Source organism: Siphateles boraxobius, unplaced genomic scaffold, assembly GCF_051911475.1.
Source record: "Siphateles boraxobius isolate OS27281-9 unplaced genomic scaffold, OSU_SipBor_1 26, whole genome shotgun sequence".
Classification (NCBI taxonomy): domain Eukaryota; kingdom Metazoa; phylum Chordata; class Actinopteri; order Cypriniformes; family Leuciscidae; genus Siphateles; species Siphateles boraxobius.
This window is the reverse complement of record NW_027508876.1, coordinates 9,185,248-9,210,126: the sequence shown is the minus strand read 5'-3', so window position 1 is coordinate 9,210,126 and position 24,879 is coordinate 9,185,248.

Sequence of the window (24,879 nt, the reverse complement as noted above, 5' to 3'; positions counted from 1 at the left end):
GCGGAATTTGCATGGCGTAACTCCGCCCCACCTCGTGGGTATAAAAGGAGGAAGCCGGCAGCAAGCAGATATGTTTTCGCTTCGGAGCCAAGTGTATTCTTCTCTCCACAAGCCATCTCTGAATTGTCAGCTTTACAAACGAGTACCTCGAGTGTTGGTGTGACGGCGATCTACGGCGAGAGCGTGCTTCCTGCTTATCTGTTGCAGTGGTCTGCCAGTCGGTGCGTTTCTCCCCGGGTGCTTCAACACTTGAGTTTTCTCTCACTAAAAGAGCTTACACGTGGCACGTCTTTTTAAAGATGTCTCGCCCGTGTACTTCTGGTTGCGGCAGATTGGTATCGGACTCTGATTGGCACGAGCGTTGCATAGTATGTTTGGGCATTGATCATGCTAGAGCAGCGCTCGTGGATGACTCATGTTCTCTCTGTGGGAACATGACCATCGCGTCATTACGGTCGAGACTCGGTGAACTCGCAAGAGTGAGAGCCCCCTCATCCACCACCCGTCCTGCGGCTGGTGGCCAGGGTGATCTGAGGGTTACGGTCTGGAACAAGGCGCCGACTATGTGTCCGCGACCCCAGCCCCCCTCTTCAATGACGGTGCCCGCTAGTGAACTGCTGATTCCCGCGGGTCTACCCTCTGGTGGCCCGCGTGCTTCAGTTGAAGCTACAGAGGAAGATGCCATGTCTGTTGCAGCATCACTTGGCGGGTTTGACTCTTCTGGAAGTGAGGGCTCGTCACAGCTGCCACCTTCCGGTGTGCATACGGCTGTGCTCGAGTCTGATCCGGAGATGACGGCCATGCTTTCCCGGGCAGCCGCGAGCATCGGACTTGAGTGGAGGCCTCCACCCTGTCCTGAGCGCTCGCGGCTGGACGATTGGTTTTTGGGTAAGGCCGCCGACCCTCGTCCTCGGCAAACCCCAATACCTTTCTTCCCGGATGTGCATGATGAGATCTCGAAGTCCTGGAAGACCCCCCTGTCTTCTCGGGACAGCTCGCTGGTCTCATCCGCCTTTCCTCCCCTCGATGAGGCAGCTGCCCGTGGGTACACTGGGCTTCCCCCGGTTGAACGCTCTGTTGCCATGCAACTATGTCCTCAGAGTGCTTCTTCTCGGGGCGAGCCTAAGCACCCATCCAAAGCCTGTAGATTTTCGTCGACCCTGGTGGCGAAGTCTTACAGAGCGGCGGGACAGGCGGCTGCTTCACTGCATGCTATGGCCACTCTGCAGGTCTACCAGGCCCAGATGCTCAGAGACATGCACGAGGGTAGGACAAACCTAGGGCTCTTTGATGAGCTGCGCGCCGCGACCGACCTTGCTCTCCGGGCGACGAAGGTTACCGCGCGCTCCCTGGGTTTGGTGATGTCCACAGCTGTGGTCCAGGAGCGACATCTGTGGCTGAACCTGGCTGACATGCGGGACGCTGAGCGGACCCGTCTGCTTAACGCCCCCTTGTCCCAGGCCGGCCTCTTCGGCGGTGCAGTTGAAGACTTTGCCCAACAGTTTTCAACTGCCCAGAAACAGACCGAGGCCATCAAACACATTCTGCCCCGCCGGCCCGCTGCTGCCTCCACCTTGCCGGCCGGGCAGACGCCTCGACCTGTTTCCCGCCGAGGGCGCCCTCCTGCGGCTCCCGCCCCTCCCGCCCGGACCACGCAGCAGCCTCCACCCAGGGCCGGTCGCGGAGGAAGCCGTAAGAAGGCGCCACAGCCCTCTCCTGCCCCACCCCCCGCTAAACGCCGGGCCAAGCGGCGCTCCTGAGACGGGCTGCTCAGGGATGATGATTGTTTCTCAGGAGGTGGTAGCAGGACCACTCCTTCCCCCGGTGGAGGGCCGGGGGAGAATCTTTTGTTCTCCACTCCCCGCTGCTCACCCACGGGTGGGCAGCACCCTAATGTGGTTAAAGACAGAAACAATCCCCTCTTCCCTGAGCTCACAGAGTTCTCGGGCGACACAGAGCGCCGCCCACAAGCCGTGCTCTCCTCGCCCCCCTCTGTCCCAGAGGCGGTTGACACGCCGTGCCGTCCACGGACCGCTTCGCCCCTGTCCCCCTCTGTCGCCAGACCCCTGGCAGAGCAGGCCCCCGCGGGACGACCAGCCTGGTCCTCCCCTGGCCCCCTCTGCCAGGGTGCGGTTGCTAACTGTGCCCCCTCTCCGGGCCGCTATGCCGTCCACATCTGGGCCAATTACTCCGCTTCGCTGCCCCTCCGGGGGGACGCCTGTGGCTCGCATGATCCCGTTGGTTCAGTTCCTGGGAGCCTGGCTAGAGCTTCCCCGTCTGTCCCACTGGATCGCGCGTACCGTCAGGCTCGGCTATGCGATTCAGTTCGCACGGTCTCCTCCCCGCTTCAGGGGAGTCCGCTCCACTTTGGTCGGTGGCAATGCCCCTATCATGAGAGCAGAGATTGCTACCCTGCTGGCGAAGGGTGCAATCGAGACTGTCCCTCCAGCCGAAATGAGGTCCGGCTTCTACAGCCCCTACTTCATTGTCCCCAAGAAAACCGGTGGGTTACGGCCAATCCTGGACTTGCGCGTGCTGAACCGCTCCCTTCACCGGATGCCGTTCAAGATGCTCACCGCCAAACGCGTTTTCGAATGCATACGGCCCCAGGATTGGTTTGCAGCGATCGACCTGAAGGACGCCTACTTTCATGTCTCCATTCTTCCTCGACACAGACCGTTCCTCCGGTTTGCTTTCGAGGGGCAGGCATACCAGTACGCGGTTCTCCCTTTCGGGCTAGCCCTGTCTCCTCGCATCTTCACGAAGGTCGTCGAGGCGGCCCTTGTTCCCCTTCGAGAGCAAGGGGTTCGCATCCTGAGTTATATCGACGACTGGCTGATCCTAGCTCACTCTCGAGATCAGGTTTGCGAACACAGGGACCTAGTGCTCCGGCACCTAGCCCGTCTGGGCCTTCGGGTCAACTGGGAGAAGAGCAAACTTTGCCCCGTGCAGAGGATCTCTTTTCTCGGTATGGACATCGACTCGGTCGCCATGTCCGCGCAGCTTACGAGCGAGCGCGCGCAGTCACTGCTGACTTGCCTAAGACAATTCGAGGGCAAGAGTGCGGTTCCACTGAAACTTTTTCAGAGGCTCCTGGGGCATATGGCATCTGCAGCCGCGGTCACGCCGCTCGGATTGCTTCATATGAGACCGCTTCAGCTTTGGCTTCGCGACCGAGTCCCGAGGTGGGCATGGCAACACGGCACGTTCCGAGTACCAGTTACTCCGACCTGCCGTCAGTTCTTCACCCCGTGGACGAACCTCGATTTTCTCAGGGCCGGTGTCCCCCTGGCTCGAGCTTCCCGGCATGTTGTTGTCTCAACAGATGCCTCCACCACGGGCTGGGGCGCCATGTGCAATGGACATGCTGCTGCGGGCTCCTGGACAGGACCCCAGCGGCTATGGCATGTCAATTGCCTCGAGTTGTTGGCAGTACGCCTTGCCCTGCACCGCTTCCGAGCGTTGCTCAGGGGTCAACACGTACTAGTCCGCTCAGACAATACCGCCACTGTAGCGTACATCAACCATCAGGGTGGTCTACGCTCCCGCCGTATGTCACAACTCGCTCGCCACCTCCTCCTGTGGAGTCAGAAGCATCTGAGGTCGCTTCGAGCCATCTTCATTCCCGGAGCGCTGAACTGTGCAGCCGACGAGCTCTCACGGCTTCAGCCCCTCCCTGGAGAATGGCGACTCCATCCCCAGTCGGTTCAGCTGATTTGGGACCAGTTCGGGGACGCACAGATAGATCTGTTTGCCTCTCACGACTCGACCCACTGCGCCCAGTTCTATTCCCTGACCGAGGGCACGCTCGGCACGGATGCTCTGGCGCACAGCTGGCCGCAGGGCCGCAAATATGCGTTTCCCCCAGTGAGCCTTCTTGCGCACATTTTGCGCAAGGTCAGGGAGGACGAGGAGCAGGTCATTCTGGTTGCCCCTTACTGGCCCAACCGGACCTGGTTCCCCGAACTAGTACTCCTCGCGACAGCACCTCCCTGGCCGATCCCTCTGAGGAAGAACCTTCTTTCTCAGGGACGGGGCACCCTATGGCACCCTCGTCCCGATCTTTGGAACCTCCACGTGTGGCTCCTGGATGGGACGAGGCAGGTTTGAGTACCCTACCACCAGCGGTGGTGGCTACCATCACTTCCGCTAGAGCGTCGTCCACGAGACACGTCTATGCGTTGAAGTGGAACCTCTTCGTCAACTGGTGCTCTTCTCACCGAGAAGACCCCCGGAGATGCTTGATCAGTGTTTTGCTTTCCTTCCTTCAACAGGGGCTGGAGCGAAGGCTGTCTCCCTCCACCCTGAAGGTCTATGTTGCCGCCATTGCCGCACATCATGACCTCATCGAAGGTAAGTCGGTGGGGAAGCACGACCTGATCATCAGGTTCCTGAGAGGAGCGAGGAGACTGAATCCTCCTCGTCCTCCTCTCGTTCCCTCTTGGGACCTCTCAGTGGTTCTAACTGCCCTGAAGAGTGCTCCCTTTGAGCCCCTGCAATCAGTCGAGCTTAAGTTCCTGTCTATGAAGACAGCGCTCCTGGTTGCACTGGCCTCCATCAAGAGGGTTGGGGACCTGCACGCATTCTCCGTTGACGAAGCGTGCCTGGAATTTGGGCCGGCTTACTCTCACGTGTTCCTGAGACCCCGGCCTGGATATGTGCCCAAGGTTCCTACCACTCCCTTCCGGGACCAGGTGGTGAACCTGCAAGCGCTGCCCTCGGAGGAGGCAGACCCAGCCTTGGCACTGCTCTGTCCAGTACGCGCTCTCCGCGCCTATGTAGACAGAACGCAGTGTTTCAGGACCTCAGACCAGCTCTTTGTCTGTTATGGTGGGAAGCTGAAGGGAAAGGCTCTCTCCAAGCAAAGGTTGTCTCACTGGATAGTGGACACCATTGCTTTGGCTTACCAGCAGCAAGGTCGACCGTGCCCCCTTGGTGTGACTGCCCACTCCACCCGGAGTGTGGCGTCCTCTTGGGCTCTAGCGCATGGCGCCTCGCTAACAGACATCTGCAGATTTGCAGGCTGGGCGACACCTAACACATTCGCCAGATTCTATAATCTCCGAGTGGAGCCTGTGTCCTCTCGTGTACTCGCTTCAACCAGCTAGTACCGGACCCGCTCAGGTGTCTTCGCTTGCTCGCCATTCCACTCCACGGACTGGATACGTGCGATATTTTCCTCAGGTGAGCTTCTCCGAAAGCCCTGAGCTCCTCCAGCACTCCTGACGTCGGCGCCAGTGTCTATTGCCTGTGCGTCGGCTAGGTGCCTCCCGTGTGCATGGTCCCTCCTCTGAGCGACCCCCACATGTGTATTTCCACTGTAAGCCTCTCTGAGCGTGTGTCTTTCCCTTGGCAAGCCACCTTGCCACCCCTGGGGTTGAAATATTCCACCTGCGGCTGGACACCCCAGTGTTTTCCATATGCTTCCTTCGGGTCATATGTGTATTCTCTAAGTCCCCCCCCTCCGGGCTGGCATTAATTGCATACTTCCCCTAAGCTTGGGATATGCTTCCCAGTGTACCTTGGTATTCCTGTGTTATATGGAGTCCTTTGTCCAGGCTGACAGGGATCTCGATTTACGCAGGGCACTGGAAGACAGCTGAGAAGGTGGCGTGATTAGACTGGTAACCCCATTCGTCGTCATCCGACGTAACTCGGAGTGACAACGAAAGGGAACGTCTACGGTTACGTATGTAACCCTCGTTCCCTGAGTAGGGAACGGAGACGTTACGTCTGCCTGCCACTTTCCGCTGTACCGCGGGGATCGCCTGAGCTCAGTCTTGGCTCCTCAGCGAAGAAACATATCTGCTTGCTGCCGGCTTCCTCCTTTTATACCCACGAGGTGGGGCGGAGTTACGCCATGCAAATTCCGCAGACCCATGGCATTTCTTTGCCATTGGCTCGTTTTGTAATACTCGAAGTTGATAGGCTTTCTAAGCGAAACCCCATTCGTCGTCATCCGACGTAACGTCTCCGTTCCCTACTCAGGGAACGAGGGTTACATACGTAACCGTAGACGCTTTCCCGCGAGTGGGCGGGTTTTCAGCACAGCCAGCGGACACGTCCCCAGCGTTTGAGAGCTGACTACTGCTCATTTTTTCAAGATTTTGATAGCTTATTTTATGTACTTGCCGGCTTTTTTATCATTCAAATTTGGCTGGGTGGCTAATAACACATTTGTGACCCTGGATCACAAAACCAGTCTTAAGTAGCACTGGTATATTTGTGGGAATAACCAACAATACATTGTATGGTTCAAAATGATCAATTTTTCTTTTATGCCAAAAATCATTAGGATATTAAGTAAAGATCATGTTCCATGAAGATATTTTGTAAATTTCCTACCGTAAATGTATTAAACATTTCTTTTTGTGACTGGATGCAGCACAATCGCGAACATAAATGGACAACTTTAAAGGAGATTTTCTCAATGATTACTCAATGATTACCCTCAGATTCCATGTTTTAAAATAGTTGTATCTCGGCCAAATATTGTCCTATCCTAAAAAAAAAAAAACATCAATGGAAAGCTTATTTATTCAGCTTTCATATTTTCACCTCAATTTCAAAAAATGACCCATAAGACTGGTTTTGTCATCCAGGGTCACATTTTTCTGTGGTGTGACAAACTCAGAACACATACTTAATTTTGACTTTACAGGGACTTTAATGATACATCTTTGCTCTGCATTTTTTGTGATATGTTGCTGTATTATACATTTAATTCACTGGAAATGTTTTGTAATAGTATAAAAAAGGAAAGTCATAATTAAATGTGAATTGATTATTTTATTGTAATATTGGACTAATATTAAAAGACCATTCAATAAAAAATATAATTAGTGAAATTATTATTTACAATCAACATTTGTTCTTTCATTTTGTTCTTAAACAAAGAATCTCCACAACAGTCATTAAATGAAAAGGCAGTAAAAGCAAGGTAAAACAGGGTTCCTACGCGTTTTCCATTTCAAAATTCCATACTTTTCTAAGGATGGATTAGGGTTCAGGCTGCAGGATTGCCAAATGACTAAAGGAATGTTTCTGTCAGGACAACTGACGCTACGCTTGATTATCAGTAACGTAATAGAAAACGTCTCGGTTACGTATGTAATCCTCGTTCCCTGAGTACAGGGAACGGAAACGTGTCGTCGGGGGAGTTCCCAGACGAATTGGGATCACGCTAGGGAGCCAATTGCCTTCGAGAGAATTAAAAACGAAGATTTGCATTCCTTATACCCGCCTACCGGCGCGGGTATAAAAGGCGGAAGTAAAAATTGCGGAATGCTTTTCGCTGAGGAGCCGAACAGTGTCCAGTCCTCCGCGAAGGTACAGCAACATGGCGAAGGGACGACACGTCTCCGTTCCCTGTACTCAGGGAACGAGGGTTACATACGTAACCGAGACGTTCCCTTTCGTCCAGGGAAATTCCCTGACGAATTGGGATCCCTAATAAAACGCCATGGTGCTGGCCCCTTCCAGCGCCCGGCTAAGCTACCCTGCAGCAGTTTCTTGCAATAAGTTGCAGGAGCATAGCACGGGAATCACACTGGTGTTCTGCAAGACCCGCACAGTGTAAATTGGATAACACTGGGAAAGTGTTCGCCCAAGAGAGGGGGGGAACGCTGCGGAAGCCCCAGCCTGACTGAGGAAGGCCAGGAATACACATAAGTACTAGCCCAGTGGGATAGTGAAACATATGGCAGTCACTGAGGTGGTCCCAATCCAAGCCCCAGTTACCTAGCTGGTAACTGGAGGCTGCAGCTGACGTGTGTGCGGTGTCACAGGGGGAATTGCTGTCTGCAGCCGCATATGGCATTGTATAATGGCCACAGTGTTGCTGTGGTAGGCAGCTGTGACACAGACAGCTTGCTTGTACTCATGGGGTGTGCAGCAGTGGACATGACTGGGTCCTGAGTGAGGTTGGGGTACCATATTCGATGTCAACAACACAGTACGAGCTGGTGCAGTTATTGGGGTAGTACAGGTGATGAACCTGCTTGTGGTAACATGTGGAGCGCTGCATGTTGTAGACTCCCGGATTCGGATGTCAACTGCAGTGGTCTAATTGATGGCTGAGACACCCTAGAGTCATCAGGAATGATCTGTTTAGCTGGACAAGTTTGTATGGTTGAGGTCATAGCTGGTGACAAAGTAGTAGGCCACTCAAGAGAGGATGATGGATGAGGTGGACTGATTGCTGAAAGCAAGAGGGAGAGTCAGCGATTCGATTTTCTTACACCGGGAACGTGTTTCCCCTCTCCCTTCCCTTTACCTCTGTACAGATACAACGTTGTCAAAAGATGCTAACTTTTTTTTCAAAATTATTCAATGCTTGCACCTTGGAACCTATTTCAAGGTTTGCGTTCTCGAGCCACCAGGCACTGTTGTCGTGCAAATGAGCAGGTCAGAGCGCAATAAGGGTTTTCTGATAGAACAGTGTTGTGTAAGTGTCCCCTAAGTTAATAACTAATGATCTTTGCAACGGAAGTGGATCAATCAAAAATAAATTTAGCTGGAAAATAACATTATTCTAGAGCTGCTGTAAAGCTAAAATAATCTCTATCACTTTAATTTGTTATTATCACTGTAAAGCTGCTTTGAAACAATCTATATTGTTAAAAGCGCTATACAAATGAAGGTGACTTGACTTGACTATCGATTTTTTCCTTGGGCAGGAGAGTCTGGAATTTCACTGAATCTAAATTAATACAGAGGAACTCGATGGATGTGGCAGGACCTATGTTTTTTTTCCTGGGGGATGGGGATTCCAAGCTCGGAGAAAACATTTTGGACTATGAGGATATGTGCGCCTGGGATGGCGTCCAGAGGCGAAATGATTAGAAAATCATCCAGCAGGTGAATGTTGTGAGGAATTGCATAGTTGTTTGACAAAATCCAACAAACGGCTTCTGATAACATGTCGAAAATCTTGGGGCTACTTTTGCATCCAAAAGGTAAGCATACAGAGAAATAAAATTTCCCGTTCCAGCGTACACCGAATAAGTGGCATGAACCTGGATGGATGGGCATCACCTTGAAAGCAGAAGTGATGTCAATTTTGGCAAGCCAAGCGCCCTGACCCACGATTTTTGGATCGCCTGATCTTTGTCGTGGTATTTGAGGTAAAATTAATCGAGTAGGATCAAGGTGTTTATGCTTGGGAACATTGAATTATGCAGAGCTGACAGATCGATTATAAGCCGTTTTTAACCTGAAAATGTTCTCGTAGCCACTCCCATGGGGCTAATACGAAAAACTTCATAGGGGGGATTGTCAAAAAGGCCGATTATGAAGCCTGACTCAACTTATTTTTTAATCATGTTGTCTGCAGCGTCGGCTCTGCGAGAGCAGATTTGAGATTATTACAGATTATGTTTTGGGACAGCAGCAGAGATATGCGGTCAGGGTAGGTAGGGTAGGCAGTGCCTCACCAAAGGAAATGTTGACATTACATTTATTAATTCCAAGAGCTTTATTAATTCACCACATTATTAATTGCATTTATTTTATTCCAAATATAAATTTTTGTAACAAAAATTTTCAGGAATACACATATAATATACTCCTTTTGCCATTGTTTGCTCCTAAAAATCATTGTTTCATGCAGAAAATTCAAGGCCATGGCCATTTAGGCAGAGGTTAGCAGTGCCTCTTTGGTCCATAGAATGTAGTTTACGTAGATTTGCGCATGCGCAGTGAGTTCTCATGCTGTCTTGAATTATCAACATTGAGGCAGAGACCGACCTTGCTTCATGTCACGTGATCCACTCGCTATCACTCACTCCGCGCTTCCCGCTACTAAGCATCTAGCGGCGCCTAGCGTTGGAAGCTTCCTATGAAGAAAAAAGAGCTGTGGTCCCTAACGGGAAACCGAAACCGTTGTAGACGAAGTCCATGTGTCTATCCCTCTGGACAAAGATGTCAGTTACTTTGTTGTAAAAGTCCTCTTTGTTGGGTGTATTTCTCAATTTCATGAGTCTATCCTTTTCAATGGAAATAAGAGCCAAGGAGGAAAGTCTGTTCTGCTCCATTCACGTCAGAGGGCACCCGCGCCATTGGATGTGCAGTTGCCGCAGCACAGCCTATGAGCGAGCCATACGCTCACTGAGCTAACGTTAGCTGTGCAGCTGCAAATGCGTTTTACATATAAGCTTCAGTAAATCGAGGAAAAGGAGTTTCGTCTACAAATAAAAGTAAGCACCCCCTTTAAAACGTAAATTATTCATTTATTTATTATTTTTAAAACCCTTATGTGTGTTGTCTGATGGTGGGCTATAGGCCTGCTGTGCACTGACACCAAAATGTTCTCTCTTCCATACTCTGGTGCGCCATCACCTCCGCAACATTTGTACTATAGGTCTATCTGCGTGATTATGGTGCATTTCGTAAGGGTTAAAATGCTGTTTTGTAGTTCTCTTTTTTAATCCTGGTGCGCCGTCGCCAGACGCTCATTGCGTGTCGGTGTGTGCGCCTAGCGCAGTTTGTAGGAGCAAATAAGCTGTTTTGTACTTTAAAGCTGTACTGCTGACACAATGTTTTCTGACTGTAGCCTATTCAAATCCGGGTGCGCCGTCACAGACCAATAGTGTGCGTGGCTGTCTGTGCGCGTTTGAACATTTTGAAGGAGTGACTAGGCTGCTTGTCGGTTCGCTGACAACGCGCCGACTCCCTCTCTTACTGTGTCCCACACAAAACATTTGTTTGTTGTATAAGTCATAAGATAGATGTGTCCATTAATTTGATTATTAGATTTGATTGTGCATTAGCCTCACATGACTGACTTTGCTGTATGCAGGCAGCGATGTGATGATGCCTGATATGAACTTTCTGTTGCTAGATTAACTGAATGAATGAACATATATGCCACATTGATAGGTCACAGCCTACCCATGACAAGATTTCACCGCACGTTACTGTAGAGCAGGCATACCACACTGGGTTCAAACCTGTGTTCGAGGCCGGACAGTAGATAATTAGTGAAGTCGGTAACCGGGTGATGGTCTAGTTCGATAGATAGGCACTGTAAATTATTCACAGGAGTCGATAAGTAATTATTTGTTTTTTTTATTGACAGCTTTAAACACTGTGCAAACAGGTCTGGCATGAGTGCTGCTGCAGAAGTTGCATATGTGGAGGTACCGTCAACCTCCTTGTGCATTTGCCAATATTGAAATGGTTGCAGGGCTGTCTGCTGTCAGCAAAAGAAGATGCTCTTCCTCTGAAGTCGTTATTGTGAGGATTTGTGTCTGTGGTTGCAGGTCTTGGTACGTAGCTGGTGGGTTTAACTGGGGCTGTGCCCGGGCAGGGGGGAACAGGTAGGCCCAGCTGCGTATGGTGCTGTAGCAGAAAGAGCCGGGTTGAAAGCCTGAGCTGAAGTGAGGGCTTGGAGCATGGAGACAGTGAATATGCAGACTCTCAGACTCTGAGACAGTGAATATGCCGATATCTGGCAGCTACAGAGCACTACAATGTTTGCTAAGGCATTCAAGCTAGAGATGTCCCAAGCTGAACTCAAGGATCGGTATCAGGGGCTAATTAATCATAATTTAACTGATCGGTATTAGCTATCCTAAGCCCGATCCTTTATTTTATGTCAGCTGTCACGCAGGTGTTGTGCAGTAGGTGGCAGAAAATGCACCTGAAAGTGGGTTTGCCAATTGGCACCTTACCAGACAGCCCCAATTTTGGCAAATTGGGCATACATGACATACTTAAAATAAAAAGGTTGCTGCTCATAAGTCATTCGGAATAGACACATAATCAACATTGTATATTTAGAAAGCTAACCCTTGAGAGTTTATAGCTCAAGACTCAGAATTAATCAGTGACTATGAATATAATTGGGAATATATAATATATACATATTAAAGCCACAACTAGATAGGCCTACAATAGAATGTTATTAAATAAATTTAATGTTAAATAAAGTAATTAAATACTAAATAAAATGTAATAAAAGAAAATCAAAGGATATTCATTTTCAGGAAATTCACTTTCTTTGGTAATTTCATCCTTCATTTATGACCCTGGGTCAAAGGTACAAATTCAGCATGACTTGACAGACCAGCTCATAGCTCTGAATGACTTATCACTGGATGCATTAAACCAATAAAATCTTCACAACACTGCAGAAGATCACCTCAACAAAGAGTCTAATCAATAATGTGCAATAACTGTGGGCAACAAAAACTGATAGCTGAAGATTGTGCTTTAACTTTATTTAAAGGATCCACTGATAAGAAAATGTCTGCTCAGTGAGTTTTACATGCTGTTGTGTAACATCATGTGAATGCACCTGTTCCAACATCAAGGCAGACATAAAGGTTAATTTTCTTTGACTTCCACCAGAGGATATTAGCTGAGTGGAGCGCCAACCATTTACCCTCCACACTCAGTTTCATACATACACCGTGTGCAGTGCGGCGCAGGAACAGCACGCACTATTGTGCTTTATATGTTGCGTTTGCAGTGCGCAAATGATCTACGGCTGTACCACAAACACAAAATTTATTCAAATCACTATTTTTATTATCAGCGTATTTTATAAAATAATATTAAAAAGTGTCAACATTGCCTTTCTATTTGTACACAGTAGCCTAGTTGTAGGGTCTACAATCTTTCACAGACGAATTCAGTTTAAACTCAATACACTTAAAAACATATTATTCAATACATTACTTCTATATAGATTTATATATTAAGATGCACAAGCGAGTGGCAAAACATTTAAACATGTAGGCCTTATCTTATGTTAGGCCTTATGTTAACATCGGAAACGTTTTAAATTAAAACACTATTGACAAAAACAGCTCTTTCATACCTTTTCATTTGCATTAAATCTTTTGTACAAGAAATATTGTGGGTCACAAAGAACTTGTTTTTCCACCTCAACGAAGAGACGAGTAGGTAGTTGTCCTTGCTTTAATTACCCCAGGCTTAAAAGTTAAAAAGATGACAGTGAAAAATAGCAGTATAATTTAATTAAATGCATTCATGGTGAGATCACTATATTTTAATGTCAACCCGTGTTCATTTTGACTACGAACCATGCGCTGTCACTTTAATTCAGCGCGAGCAGCGCAGCAAAAATCTGCGTGACTCGACTTCCAAGTGTGACGTCAGAAGCCATGCCCAATTGGCTCGATTTGTTGTACGCATGTGCAAAATGGCGCTGCTTCCTGTCGGAAATATGTTTACGGTTGTTATCTTTCGTTTTACTAATACACGTTTTCTTATTTTTGTAAAGGATGTCTAGACTAAAATGGCACAAATTAAATCTAGAGAGTGTCTTATATACGGAGCTTATTTAATTTTAAAAACAGCCGGTAAGACCTTTGCACTGTTGATTGAAGTTAGGCTAATTGTTAATAAAAACCTTTATACCTTACCTTATTAAGTTGGCTTGTGAAAGCCAACTTACTGAAATCCTATTTAAACTTATTAAGTTGGCTTGTGAAAGCCAACTTACTGAAATCCTATTTAAACTTATTATTAAGTTGGCTTGTGAAAGCCAACTTACTGAAATCCTATTTAAACTTATTATTATTCTTTTTCTTCTTCGTTTTCTTAACCAAAATTTTCTGACTGCTACTCCTCCTAGAGCTTTAACTCTACAAACTCCAAACTCGGGTCAGACCTTCAGACTGTTCTGACTTAGTGTGCTATATCTTTTCAGACTGATTTGACTTTCAGATTTCTTAAAAATTAATATTAAAAATCATAAAAATCCCATTGACTTTCATTGCAACAGTTCAAATTGAGCCAAGGCTACGGTGGCCCAGCAGTGTACAACACAAAAACTCAAATCTAAACTCCCTGAAGCCCAAGACTCAATTAAACTACCATTCTATATGTACTAATGAACTTATCTATCTATCTATCTATCTATCTATCTATCTATCTATCTATCTATCTATCTATCTATCTATCTATCTATCTATCTATCTATCTATCTATCTATCTATCTATCTATCTATCTATCTATCTATCCATCTATCCATCTATCTATCTATCCATCTATCTATCTATCCATCTATCTATCTATCTATCTATCTATCTATCTATCTATCTCTTTCTATCTATCTATCTATCTATCTATCTATCTATCTATCTATCTATCTATCTATCCATCTATCTATCTATCTATCTATCTATCTATCTATCTCTTTCTATCTATCTATCTATCTATCTATCTATCTATCTATCTATCTATCTATCTATCTATCTATCTATCTATATCTATCTATCTATCTATCTATCTATCTATCTATCTATCTATCTATCTAATCTATCTTTCTTTCTTACTAACTAATCTATCTTTCTTTCTTTCTTTCTAACTAATCTTTCTTCTTTCTTTCTTTATTTCTTTCTTTCTTTCTAACTAATCTTTCTTCTTTCTTTCTTTCTTTCTAACTAATCTTTCTTCTTTCTTTCTAACTAATCTTTCTTCTTTCTTTCTGTCTTTCTTTCTTTCTAACTAATATTTCTTTTTTCTTTTTTTCTTACTAACTAATCTATCTTTCTTTCTTTCTAACTAATCTTTCTTCTTTCTTTCTTTCTTTCTAACTAATCTTTCTTCTTTCTTTCTTTCTTTCTTTCTTTCTTTCTTTCTTTCTAACTAATATTTCTTCTTTCTTTCTTTCTAACTAATATTTCTTCTTTCTAACTAATCTTTCTTCTTTCTTTCTAACTAATCTTTCTTTCTTTCTAACTAATCTTTCTTCCTTTCTAACTAATCTTTCTTCTTTCTTTCTTTCTTTCTTTCTTTCTTTCTAACTAATCTTTCTTCTTTCTTTCTTTCTTTCTAACTAATCTTTCTTCTTTCTTTCTTTCTTTCTTTCTTTCTTTCTTTCTTTCTTTCTTTCTTTCTTTCTTTTTCTTTCTTTCTTTCTAACTAATCTTTCTTCTTTCTTTCTTTCTTTCTAACTAATCTTTCTTCTTTCTTTCTTTCTTTCTTTCTAACTAATCTTTCTTTCTTTCTATCTATCTAATCTTTCTTTCTTTCTTTCTTTCTTTCTAACTAATCTTTCTTCTTTCTTTCTAACTAATCTTTCTTCTTTCTTTCTTTCTTTCTTTCTTTCTTTCTTTCTTTCTTTCTTTCTTTCTTTCTTTCTAACTAATCTTTCTTCTTTCTTTCTTTCTTTCTTTCTTTCTTTCTTACTAATCTTTCTTCTTTCTTTCTTTCTTTCTAACTAATCTTTCTTCTTTCTTTCTTTCTTTCTAACTAATCTTTCTTCTTTCTTTCTTTCTTTCTTTCTAACTAATCTTTCTTTCTTTCTTTCTAACTAATCTTTCTTTCTTTCTTTCTTTCTTTCTTTCTTTCTTTCTTTCTTTCTTTCTAACTAATCTTTCTTCTTTCTTTCTAACTAATCTTTCTTCTTTCTTTCTTTCTTTCTTTCTTTCTTTCTTTCTTTCTTTCTTTCTTTCTAACTAATCTTTCTTCTTTCTTTCTTTCTTTCTTTCTTTCTTTCTTACTAATCTTTCTTCTTTCTTTCTTTCTTTCTAACTAATCTTTCTTCTTTCTTTCTTTCTTTCTAACTAATCTTTCTTTTTTCTTTCTTTCTTTCTTTCTTTCTTTCTTTCTTTCTTTCTTTCTTTCTTTCTTTCTTTCTTTCTTTCTTTCTTTCTTTCTTTCTTTCTTTCTTTCTTTCTAACTAATATTTCTTCTTTCTTTCTTTCTAACTAATATTTCTTCTTTCTAACTAATCTTTCTTCTTTCTTTCTAACTAATCTTTCTTTCTTTCTAACTAATCTTTCTTTCTTTCTAACTAATCTTTCTTCTTTCTTTCTTTCTTTCTTTCTTTCTAACTAATCTTTCTTTCTAACTAATTCTTTCTTTCTTTCTTTCCAACTAATCTTTCTTCTTTCTTTCTTTCTTTCTTTCTTTCTAACTAATCTTTCTTTCTTATTTAATTCTTTCTTTCTTTCTAACTAATCTTTCTTCTTTCTTTCTTTCTAGCTAATCTTTCTTCTTTCTTTCTAACTAATCTTTCTTCTTTTTTTCTTTCTTTCTAACTAATCTTTCTTCTTTCTTTCTTTCTTTCTTTCTTTCTAACTCATCTTTCTTTCTTTCTTTTTCTTTCTTTCTTTCTAACTAATCTTTCTTCTTTCTTTCTTTCTTTCTTTCTTTCTAACTAATCTTTCTTCTTTCTTTCTTTCTTTCTAACTAATCTTTCTTTCTAACTAATTCTTTCTTTCTTTCTAACTAATCTTTCTTCTTTCTTCTTTCTTTCTTTCTTTCTTTCTAACTAATCTTTCTTTCTTTCTTTCTAACTAATCTTTCTTATTTCTTTCTTTCTTTCTAGCTAATCTTTCTTCTTTCTTTCTAACTAATCTTTCTTCTTTCTTTCTTCTTTCTTTCTTTCTAACTAATCTTTCTTTCTAACTAATTCTTTCTTTCTTTCTTTCTAACTAATCTTTCTTCTTTCTTTCTTTCTTTCTTTCTTTCTTTCTTTCTTTCTTTCTTTCTTTCTTTCTTTCTTTCTTTCTTTCTTTCTTTCTTTCTTTCTTTCTAACTAATCTTTCTTTCTTTCTTTCTAACTAATCTTTCTTCTTTCTTTCTTTCTTTCTAGCTAATCTTTCTTTTTTCTTTCTAACTAATCTTTCTTCTTTCTTTCTTTCTTTCTTTCTAACTAATCTTTCTTATTTCTTTCTTTCTTTCTTTCTTTCTTTCTAACTAATCTTTCTTCTTTCTTTCTTTCTTTCTTTCTTTCTAACTAATCTTTCTTCTTTCTTTCTTTCTTTCTTTCTTTCTTTCTTTTTCTTTCTTTCTAACTAATCTTTCTTCTTTCTTTCTTTCTTTCTAACTAATCTTTCTTCTTTCTTTCTTTCTTTCTTTCTTTCTTTCTTTCTTTCTTTCTTTCTTTCTTTCTTTCTTTCTTTCTTTCTTTCTAACTAATCTTTCTTCTTTCTTTCTTTCTTTCTTTCTTTCTTTCTAACTAATCTTTCTTTCTAACTAATTCTTTCTTTCTTTCTTTCTAACTAATCTTTCTTCTTTCTTTCTTTCTTTCTAGCTAATCTTTCTTCTTTCTTTCTAACTAATCTTTCTTTCTTTCTTTCTTTCTTTCTTTCTTTCTAACTAATCTTTCTTCTTTCTTTCTAACTAATCTTTCTTCTTTCTTTCTAACTAATCTTTCTTCTTTCTTTCTTTCTTTCTTTCTTTCTTTCTTTCTTTCTTTCTTTCTTTCTAACTAATATTTCTTCTTTCTTTCTAACTAATATTTCTTCTTTCTTTCTTTCTAACTAATCTTTCTTTCTTTCTAACTAATCTTTCTTTCTTTCTTTCTTTCTTTCTAACTAATCTTTCTTCTTTCTTTCTTTCTTTCTTTCTTTCTAACTAATCTTTCTTCTTTCTTTCTTACTTTCTTTCTAACTAATCTTTCTTCTTTCTTTCTTTCTTTCTTTCTTTCTTTCTAACTAATCTTTCTAACTAATTATTTCTTTCTTTCTTTCTAACTAATCTTTCTTCTTTCTTTCTTTCTTTCTTTCTTTCTTTCTTTCTTTCTTTCTTTCTTTCTTTCTTTCTTTCTTTCTTTCTTTCTTTCTAACTAATCTTTCTTTCTAACTAATTCTTTCTTTCTTTCTTTCTAACTAATCTTTCTTTCTTTCTTTCTTTCTTTCTTTCTTTCTTTCTAACTAATATTTCTTCTTTCTTTCTTTCTTTCTTTCTTTCTTTCTAACTAATATTTCTTTCTTTCTTTCTTTCTAACTGATATTTCTTCTTTCTTTCTTTCTAACTAATCTTTCTTTCTTTCTTTCTTTCTAACTAATCTTTCTTCTTTCTTTCTAACTAATCCTTCTTCTTTCTTTCTTTCTTTCTTTCTTTTTTACTTTTTCTTTCTTTCTAACTAATCTTTCTTCTTTCTTTCTTTCTTTCTAACTAATCTTTCTTCTTTCTTTCTTTCTAACTAATCTTTCTTCTTTCTTTCTTTCTTTCTTTCTTTCTTTCTTTCTTTCTTTCTAACTAATCTTTGTTTCTAACTAATTCTTTCTTTCTTTCTTTCTAACTAATCTTTCTTCTTTCTTTCTTTCTTTCTAACTAATATTTCTTCTTTCTTTCTTTCTTTCTAACTAATCTTTCTTTCTAACTAATTCTTTCTTTCTTTCTTTCTAACTAATCTTTCTTCTTTCTTTCTTTCTTTCTAACTAATATTTCTTCTTTCTTTCTTTCTTTCTTTCTAACTAATCTTTCTTCTTTCTTTCTTTCTTTCTTTCTTTCTTTCTTTCTTTCTTTCTTTCTTTCTTTCTTTCTTTCTTTCTTTCTTTCTTTCTTTCTTTCTTTCTTTCTTTCTAACTAATATTTCTTCTTTCTTTCTTTCTTTCTAACTAATATTTCTTCTTTCTTTATTTCTTTCTTTCTTTCTAACTAATCTTTCTTCTTTCTTTCTTTCTTTCTTTCTTTCTTTCTTTCTTTCTTTCTTTCTTTCTTTCTTTCTTTCTTTCTTTCTTTCTAACTAATCTTTCTTTCTAACTAATTCTTTCTTTCTTTCTTTCTAACTAATCTTTCTTCTTTCTTTCTTTCTTTCTTTCTTTCTTTCTTTCTTTCTTTCTAACTAATCTTTCTTCTTTCTTTCTTTCTAACTAATCTTTCTTTCTTTCTTTCTAACTAATCTTTCTTCTTTCTTTCTTTCTTTCTTTCTAACTAATCTTTCTTTCTTATTTAATTCTATCTTTCTTTCTTTCTAACTAATCTTTCTTCTTTCTTTCTTTCTAGCTAATCTTTCTTCTTTCTTTCTAACTAATCTTTCTTCTTTCTTTCTTTCTTTCTAACTAATCTTTCTTCTTTCTTTCTTTCTTTCTTTCTAACTCATCTTTCTTTCTTTCTTTCTTTTTCTTTCTTTCTTTCTAACTAATCTTTCTTCTTTCTTTCTTTCTTTCTTTCTTTCTTTCTTTCTAACTAATCTTTCTTCTTTCTTTCTTTCTTTCTAACTAATCTTTCTTTCTAACAAATTCTTTCTTTCTTTCTAACTAATCTTTCTTCTTTCTTCTTTCTTTCTTTCTTTCTTTCTTTCTTTCTAACTAATCTTTCTTTCTTTCTTTCTAACTAATCTTTCTTATTTCTTTCTTTCTTTCTAGCTAATCTTTCTTCTTTCTTTCTAACTAATCTTTCTTCTTTCTTTCTTCTTTCTTTCTTTCTAACTAATCTTTCTTTCTAACTAATTCTTTCTTTCTTTCTTTCTAACTAATCTTTCTTCTTTCTTTCTTTCTTTCTTTCTTTCTTTCTTTCTTTCTTTCTTTCTTTCTTTCTAACTAATCTTTCTTTCTTTCTTTCTTTCTAACTAATCTGTCTTCTTTCTTTCTTTCTTTCTAGCTAATCTTTCTTCTTTCTTTCTAACTAATCTTTCTTCTTTCTTTCTTTCTTTCTAACTAATCTTTCTTATTTCTTTCTTTCTTTCTTTCTTTCACTTCTACTTCCTGCTCAGCTACTGTTCGGACGCTCTCGCTTACTGCTCCGCGCTTTGCTCTATCGCTTTTATATTTCTATATTTTATCTCCTTTTATCACCTAATTTTAACTTCAGCAAATCAGCACAGTGCTCAAACGTTTGGATTACTACAAAAAAAAGCAGAATTATTTTATTCAACCAGCCTCCCACTGAAAGCTTACATTCCGGGGAAGAGAAAACAAAACTGCCTACATTCATAAGGATAAGAAAATGCCTCCTCTGGAATCTACTTGCTGCTCCAACTGCCACAGACTTTTACAAAGGATTGCAATTCTTGAAACAAAGTTAATTGCGGGACCACCAAACCAGACGGAACACACAACAGAGCTTCGTCATGGACGTCCTCAGCATACAGCCGGTGAGTCCCATGAATCTAGTGCTTCTCGACAGGCCATACTGAGTGTAGAGAAACAAGCCGATCGTTTTACTAATCGATGGCACAAACAGGGTGCGAGACCCAAAGGCACTCGAGACATCAGATTGTCACGAGCATCACATATTACTGCAGTAGCATCCTCTACCCCAGATACGGCTCTGACAAGGACTGCAAACACTGGTCTCCTACCACCGCCTATACATCTTGAGAACAGATTTGAAGTATTAATGAATGAGGAATCCCCAAATTTGATGAATGTGATTGAACACAGACTGAATCAACCAGTAGCTAACACTGATGCTAACTGGGGCTCAAGGTCGAGCAGACAGCGGCACTCAGCTCACAGTGCAGCCGAGCCCAGGACTCTGATAGTGGGCGACTCCGTAATCAGAAACATTAATAGCAGGGATACAACAACGTGCTGCCTTCCACAAGCAACAACATCTGATGTAAACAGGGAACTTCAGAACATTCTGATGAAACATAAGACTGCAAATCGACTGATCATTCATGTGGGGAAGAATGATATTCATAAAGAGCAGTCGGAACTTCTTAAAAAGGATTTCAATGAACTTTTTGAAACACTTAAAAGACTGAAAGTTCAAACATTCATCAGTGGACCACTCCCAGCAAGAGGAACAAACAGGTTTTCACGGTTGCTTGGGCTTAATACATGGCTGCAAAAAACCTGCAATATAAAAGGAGTGAACTTTATTGACAACTTCAATCTTTTCTGGAGTCAGAGGCAACTGTTTCAACAGGATGGCCACCACCCAAACAAACTTGGTTCAAGAGTGCTAAAGGACAATATCTACTTCTCCCTCCGTCATCCTTCTGCAATGTGTGCCAATCCACTCAACCTGAATGGCACACACACACCTGGATACAGTATGAATGACCACAGGATTTCACTTCAGCCCCTGAATGGACATGCGGTTGACACATCACACAAGGACAGTGATAACACCACTCAGCCACAACAACCTCTGCTCACGGACACAATCTCAGCTGAGCCCTGCCCACAGAGCTCACCACAGACAGACTGTGACATACCAGCACTGCTCCAATATACAGCACCCAAGGACGACTTTCTGGAAAACAGCCAGGGAAACCAGGACAGCATATTACAGCCTCCAATAACACCAGAGCAAAAATCACTCTCACTGGAAACATTATCACTCTCTCCAGCATCTCCACTTCTGTGCTTCTCAGAGAAAATGGAACAACTGGTGCACGCTGGAACTAGACTATCCCACTCTTTTGCTGCGAGCCCCCAGATACCAACCAAAAAACGCCAGGCCCCACAACCACCAAAGCCTACGGGCCCAGCTCGCCCTCCCCCTCCCCCTGTGAGAGCTCTTCGGCCTCTGCCACAGCGCCAGGGCCCACACCCTCCTCCGGCGGCTCGAGGTGAACCAAAAACAACTGATACCAGCTCTCAGTGATATGTGTCGGGTCCCCGCTATGATAACAATAACTTTCTCAAATGTTTACAGAACAAGCGGGAACCCAGTGTGCCTGTATGTTTTTCTATTGCTGTTCAATTACATGATAGAAAGTCTAAGGCCTTCAAAAGCCGTACAGCAAACCCATCTAATCTGGTGCCTATTACACGACATACCAAGATTGCTGTGGGGACAAAAAGTAAGACTGTTAAGTTAGCACTTTTAAACATCCGCTCACTTAAAAATAAATCACTTTTAGTCAATGACTTAATAACCACATACAACCTGGATTTTATGTTGCTAAATGAAACTTGGCTAGAAGAAAGTTGCAGTGCAACAGTCCTCAATGAAACAGCCCCTCCTAACTTTACTTTTATGAGTGTCTGCAGAGCTGTCAGAAGAGGCGGAGGTTTAGCTGCTCTTTATAAAGATGTCTATCAATGTAAGCAAATATCATTTGGGAATTACCCGTCTTTCGAATATCTGGGTATTGTGTTAAAAGGTGCTCCACGCATTTTACTTATCATTGTTTACAGGCCTCCAAAATACTCTCCAGCTTTTGCTGAGAACTTAACAGAACTGTTAAGTTCTATTTCCTCAGAGTTTGACTGCTTTGCCATTGCTGGAGATTTTAACATTCACATAGATAATGCAGAAAACAATATGGCAAAAGAAATCAAAACTGTTTTAAAAACTTTTGATCTGACTCAGCATGTACATGGAGCCACACATAATCGTGGACACACTCTAGATTTACTTATCAGTAAGGGTCTAAACATTTCATCAATTGTTATTAAGGATGTAGCACTGTCTGATCATTTTTGTATTTTCTTTGATATATTGATCTCTCCTGCCATTGAAGCTAGATCTGTGTCTGTCAAGAAGAGATGCTTAAATGAGAATACTAGTGTACTATTTATGAAGGCTATATCTTTAACACCAAGCATATCTGCTGACTCTGTTGATTTTCTCCTTGATTCTTTTAACTCAAAAGTTAAGAGTGTAATTGATGATATTGCTCCTGTGAAAGTCAGGAAGAAGAGTGGCAGACAAAAAGCACCTTGGAGAAATTCAACAGCAGTGCAAAATATGAAAAGACAATGCAGAAAAGCAGAGCGCATGTGGCGGAAGACAAAACTTGTAGTCCATTATAACATCTACAAAGACAGCATCCATGCTTTCAATAAGGAACTAAGCAAAGCTAGACAGACTTTTTTCTCGAATATTATAAACAGCAATATAAACAACACGCGCACTCTTTTTGCTACTGTAGAGAGACTGACAAACCCCCCAAGCCAGATTCCCAGTGAAATGCTCTCAGTGAGAAAGTGCAGTGAGTTTGCTTCTTTCTTCTCTGAGAAAATCAATAATATTAGAAAGGTGATCAGCTCATCCTTGAGTTGCGCTGGGGTCAGGCAGATCAAACAACAGCACGAGAAAGTAGCAACTATGTCTGATTTCGAAGAAATTGATGGCAAAATTTTGGAAGAAACCGTACAGCAACTAAAAACATCAACCTGCGCCCTTGATGCACTTCCCACATCTTTTTTCAAAAATGTGTTACACAGCTTAGAAGCAGATCTCCTAGAAGTGGTAAATGCCTCACTTCTCTCTGGGAGTTTTCCGACCTCCCTGAAAACTGCTGTTGTCAAGCCCCTCCTGAAAAAGAGCAATCTGGATAAGACCATATTAAACAACTATAGACCGATCTCAAATCTTCCTTTCATAGGCAAGATCATTGAAAAAGTTGTCTTCAATCAGCTGAACAAATTCTTAAGCTCGAATGGATACTTTGACCATTTTCAATCTGGTTTCCGACCGCACCACAGTACAGAGACCGCGCTCATAAAGATAATAAATGATATTCGCTTAAATACTGATACAGGCAAATTATCAGTGCTGGTACTACTCGACCTCAGTGCTGCATTTGACACTGTCGATCACAAAATACTTCTTGACAGGCTGGAAAACTGGGTCGGGCTTTCTGGGATAGTCCTAAAATGGTTCAGGTCATACTTAGGAGGCAGAGGTTATTATGTGAGTATAGGAGACCATAAGTCTGAGTGGACATCCATGACATGCGGAGTCCCTCAAGGCTCAATTCTTGCGCCACTCCTATTCAACCTGTACATGCTCCCAATGAGCCAAATAATGAGAAAGAACCAAATCGCTTACCATAGCTATGCAGACGACACACAGCTCTACTTAGCCCTATCGCCTAACGATTACAGCCCCATTGACTCCCTTTGCCAATGCATTGATGAAGTAAACAATTGGATGTGCCAAAACTTTCTTCAGTTAAACAAAGACAAAACTGAAGTCATTGCGTTTGGAAACAAAGATGAAGTTCTCAAGGTGAACGCATACCTTCAGTCTAGGGGTCAAACAACTAAAAATCAAGTCAGGAATCTGGGTGTGTCTCTAGAGTCAGACCTTAGTTTCAGTAGTCATGTCAAAGCAATAACTAAATCAGCATATTATCACCTGAAAAATATTGCAAGAATTAGATGCTTTGTTTCCAGTCAAGACTTAGAAAAACTTGTGCATGCTTTCATCACCAGTAGGGTGGATTATTGTAATGGACTTCTCACTGGCCTTCCCAAAAAGACCATAAGACAGTTGCAGCTCATACAGAACGCTGCTGCTAGGATTCTGAGCAGAACCAGAAAATATGAACACATCACACCAGTCCTCAGGTCTTTACACTGGCTGCCAGTTACATTTAGGATTGATTTTAAAGTATTATTACTGGTATATAAATCATTCAATGGCCTAGGACCTCAATACATTGCAGATATGCTCACTGAATATAAACCCAACAGATCACTCAGATCATTAGGATCACATCGGCTAGAAATACCAAGGGTTCACTCTAAGCATGGCGAGTCTGCTTTTAGCTACTATGCCAGCCGCAGCTGGAACCAGCTTCCAGAAGAGATCAGATGTGCTCCTACAGTAGTCACATTCAAATCCAGACTCAAAACACATCTGTTTAGCTGTGCATTTACTGAATGAGCACTGTGCCACTGTTCGTCCGACTGTTTGCACTGTATTTTATTTTATGTTTTAATTATTCTGATTTCTGTATTTTATCTTTTATTCTAAACTGTTTTAATTATTCTGATTTCTTTTGATTATTTTAATTTCTTCTATGTAAAGCACTTTGAATTACCATTGTGTATGAAATGTGCTATATAAATAAACTTGCCTTGCCTTGCCTTGCCTTGCCTTTCTAACTAATCTTTCTTCTTTCTTTCTTTCTTTCTTTCTTTCTAACTAATCTTTCTTCTTTCTTTCTTTCTTTCTTTCTTTCTTTCTTTCTTTTTCTTTCTTTCTTTCTAACTAATCTTTCTTCTTTCTTTCTTTCTTTCTTTCTAACTAATCTTTCTTCTTTCTTTCTTTCTTTCTAACTAATCTTTCTTCTTTCTTTCTTTCTTTCTTTCTTTCTTTCTTTCTTTCTTTCTTTCTTTCTTTCTTTCTTTCTTTCTAACTAATCTTTCTTCTTTCTTTCTTTCTTTCTTTCTTTCTTTCTTTCTAACTAATCTTTCTTTCTAACTAATTCTTTCTTTCTTTCTTTCTAACTAATCTTTCTTCTTTCTTTCTTTCTTTCT